The following is a 4,716-nucleotide window of genomic DNA, read 5'->3' as shown; positions in this document are numbered from 1 at the left end:
CAAACATCTGTTTAGCCGCAGCCTCAGTGGAGCGCTGCTCAGTAGTGACCTAGCCTGAGCTGGTGGGACACGAGGATGAAATATACATGAGAAGTATAGAAAAGAAAAACAGGAGTGAGTGCAGGGCGGTGGGTTATTGATGATCCTCCATCCTGTCTCTAGAGTTGCTATCTTTCTTAGTTTGGCTCCCAGAATGTCTCCATATTACATGATCATTCCAGGGTCAGAGGGGCGACATACAGTTTCAATTAAGCTTGAATTTTGGTTGCACACAATGCATTCATTGTACTGTACATGCACATACATGCTATATATATATATAAGATTATCTACTGTCGTTCTACTCTGAGTTCAAGTCATTTTAGCTGCTATAAAACATGTTTATTTATAGTATGATAGTTATTATTATATGTTTGTTATATTGCTTATTTTCTGTATTCTTTATTATAGGACTTATTGTCTGTTGTATGCTGCTGGTCCTGAGGACAAATGTTGTTCATGTAATGACAATGAATTAACCTTGAACCTTGAACATAGGAGACAAAGCAGATACACAGTCAATATGTCTGAAAGAGTTATAGATAGGAACTAAACTACCGTATTAAATGGTGAACTGTTGGTTCCAGACATATTTTTCCTACATGCACTGCATAATTGTTCCATTAATAACCCAGAGTGGCATTTGAGAAAATGTGCTAGATGATATATATATACCTCAATGGAGAATAAGTTTAAGTGAGGAAGTGCTAGAGTTCCTCAAACCAATTGATCCAAACCCAAAATGGACTCTACCAAGCTCAGCCTTTATACACTCTCATCAGCAAACACTGACTCTTAAAGTGTGATGATTGATTTTTTTTCCATAAATCAGAATCTTTTCAAAGCAGTTGCTACTTGCTTGTACTGTAAAGATGATTCAATCTTTAAAGTTTCATACTAATGAATAAGAGGCTGGTCACTGACTTCTAAAAAGTGTGTATAACCCTGTCTACTTCACCCCTCTACAGAAATCAGCCACAACGCAGTGTATTTACAAGAGAAATAAAAAGACTTGTGTGTGATTTAGTGCTGAGATTTCTGGCTTTTTGTGTAGTTTTAGAGTCTGTGCTCCTTGAGAAATTAAAAACATCCAGCCGGAAACACGTTGACTGAAATAAAACAGGGAAAAATAAAGAAAACCACTTCACACTTTTCTAAAATATTACCAGAAACAACATGGGCCTGAACTCATAAGATAAAAGAGTGTATGAAACAGCAGGATGAGATCAGGGACGTGGCAGACATCCTCCCAGCACAGTCTGCAGTGTTAATTTATCTAGATTAAGTTGTCTTGATCCTGTTCAAAGTGTGACCTCCTCCATACAGTAGCAGGTGCTGAGGCAAGTAAAATGGCCTCGGATGATTGATGCCTTTTCAATTAGTCACAATGTGAGACCTTCACATGTCACTCTCACTTCCTTATTAATGACATGCTGTGTTAATACTGGGTGTGTTGGAGAGCCTCTGAATGAGGTTTGTAATTAATGTGCACGGCCTTAAAGACACAGGACGACTGAGGAATCATCTGATTTGAGCTTGAGGTGTTTCAGTTTGGCATTTTATTTAATATGTATGTTCTTAATTATCTCCATGTACGAGTATACATAGGCAAAGATTGCTTTTTCCACATAAGTTAGTACTGACATGTCAGTTATATGTATTTGAGTGTTTTTAATGAAATAAACTCCCAGTTGTGACATTTGATCGACAGAGGAAGAGTTCAGTCTTCTCTCTCCCTGAGGCTTCCTATAATTGTGTGTATAAGTTAGAAGTCTCTGATGCACTGACATTAAGACATGCTTTTAAAACTCATCACTTTATTACATCTCAGCCAACAGCATCAGTATATTAGGTACTCTGATTCTCAGCCATAATTAAAGGATAAGGCTGGTGATTTTCTATCTTTTTTATTGTTAACAAATCAAAAAAGACCACTGTGCATCAATTTGTCACCGAAAATAACAACAAATAGATTAATAACTCTTGTTTGATTTATTTCCACTTAAAAACTACAGTTCCCAGTTGTTTAAAGGTGCTATACATTTGCTTTTGCTATCCCTACATAGCTAATGTTAGCATGAACAGCTGTTTACTGACCAGTGTAGAAGAAATGCTGCGAGTTCAGCATCTAACTTCATTCCTTTACTTGCCAAGAGCTGCCTCCTGTGATGCTAAACAACAACGTTAACCATGCTTTGTTATATTTCTTTTATTTAATGCTAACGCTGGCTGTGTAGCAAAAGCAAAACTTACATATAGCACCTTTAAACTGAAGTTACATGTCTGTGATGTGTTGTGCAGATTAACTACAGGTCAGAGTCAATATAACTCTAAAAACTGTCGTGTATAAAGTCCATCTAGCTACATTTAATGCACCCTGACATAAATTCTACCTTTATGAAGGTTTTTATTAATCAATAAAACTCTGATATAATCTATTAATAAACAAATAATGTGTATGTATTTATAAAAGCAGTATGTGCCTGCAACTAGCATGTTGCTCCTCTCGAGTTCCATATAGAAAAGACATGTTCTATATATTTTAATCTCATCTAATTTTCAGTAGAGGAAGACATTTCATGTATGTTTTCAAGGCAGTACAGTATTAAGAATATAGTGGGAACAGGATAAGCTGCAGAGCTGCCCTCGCGTGACTTCCTACCACCACTCCCTGCAGGAGTTAAGCTGTGTAATATGTCAGCAGATTCCCCAACAGATTTTCATTTGGCCTCATGACAACATCAGTGACCTGATCGACATTGATCCTCCAGCCTAAGTTTGGTGGTCATTTAAGTTTGGTCACGCTATTGGAGATTACAACTACGTCTCCAGACAATTACAATACACACGATTATATAGGACATACACTACAAATGAAAATGCATATGTGTTCTCAGCGCATACTGTATGTTGTTGTTGGATAATACCCCAGGAGACACCTCTGATCTCTGCAGCACTGACAGAACTCTCTGACGGGGCAGACGGCTTCTTAATACAATCAAGACTCTTACTGGCTAAAATCCCCTCAGGCAAAAATATGTATGTTAGCAGCAAATTCAGTAAATGCACAACTGTGATACTGTACAAGCTAGAGACGTTCTGACCTAGCAGACTCCAGTACTGAGTGTGAGCTTAAGACATCATCTGTTTTCCAAGATTTATCTTTGTCCAGGTCGCAGCAGATGAAAGCATGAACATGCTTCTCTGGGCTGCAAGAAAACATCGTCTTTTACTTTTATTTTCCATTTGGAACCTGCCTCCTGACAGAGAGTTGGAAGTCTCTGTGATGTAGAAATCACATTTATAGACAACCATTTATGTACAAACCTCCACAGTTAGACATGACAAAGGTTTATTCTTTTATCATTTTCACACTTGCTTTAACTTCTCCACCATGACTAGAGGAGACATGGTGATACTGCTGGTGTCAGATCATGACAGGCCTTTACCCAGGACTGTAGAGGAGGCTTCATATCAGTGACTGTGTTTCTCTCCAGCAGATATGGGGGAGCGAGGCTTTGCTAGTGAAACGAGTGGTGGTGGAGGGTTGTGGGTTGTGGGTGAGGTCAACCTGCGCCCAGGGGCTTCCTCAGGTGAGAAGACGTCAAGGGAATCTGGAGTCGGAGATGGATTTCCTCACCGCAGAGCCGTACAATCCCTCAGGGGCCGCTCTCACTTTATCTTAATGTCATTCTCTTTCATCCGTCCAGCCGAGTGAGATGATTGAGGCTGTCCCAGCCAATTGTCCGAAAAGGATTTGATAGAGTGAGTCAATGAAGAGGAGGAATATGCTGTAATGTCCAGGCAGAGGAAGATATTCACAGTCACTCCGACTGTGACACTTGGATGGTAGATAGTCGTAGAGTAAAGGTGTTTTTGTTGCCTGAAACTGATGGGAAGTCTGCCCATTGTAGGACAACAACAAACAGGAAGTTGCTGTTCTTAGCACCATTTTGTGTAAATGGTGTAAATGGAGCACGGACTGTGTTTTGACCTGGACATAAAAACTCATTTTTAATATTTACCTTTATTTATGAATGTACATAAGAGTAATTATGAGTAACTGTGTCATAATCCGGAGGTTTGGGGGCTTTTCAGCAAAACAGGATAATCATGAGGATAATCTCAATTATTAATAGGATGGTAGAAATATGATTCACTGACCGATTGTTTGAACACACGACAGAGCTGAAGCAAAACAAAGGCAGGCCGGCGAGGTTAGAGGAGGAGGCAGTGAGGGAATTATCATGTATGTGTACATGATGAATCTGGGATCAACAGTGTGGTGTGTTTGGGGCGTTTTTGGCTCTGAAACTCAGACTCTATTGGTCCGTTGTTATGTTGTTGATCTGGGAACATGTTCTTATTTAAGGTGCTTTTTGTGGTTTTTAATATCAGGGAAAAGCTGGAGATGTTGATTTGAGTGGGAAATGAAATGAATTAATCCTGTGTGCATGCTAAATAAACAATACATGCTGCGTGAAATTCACTCATGGAAGATCAAAAAAGTATCAGCGCTCTTCACCACACACTTCAGATGGTAGCACCCAACATCCTGCCAGCCTCATGAATAAATTATTTCACTCCTCACTGCCAAACTGTGCTACAAAGAGCTAGACTGTATTTTGCCATTTAAATTTCTGAACCCATTTTCATGCAAATGGGAAATTTATTGTC

Source organism: Lates calcarifer, linkage group LG13 (assembly GCF_001640805.2).
Source record: "Lates calcarifer isolate ASB-BC8 linkage group LG13, TLL_Latcal_v3, whole genome shotgun sequence".
Classification (NCBI taxonomy): domain Eukaryota; kingdom Metazoa; phylum Chordata; class Actinopteri; family Centropomidae; genus Lates; species Lates calcarifer.
This window is presented reverse-complemented; position numbering follows the sequence as displayed.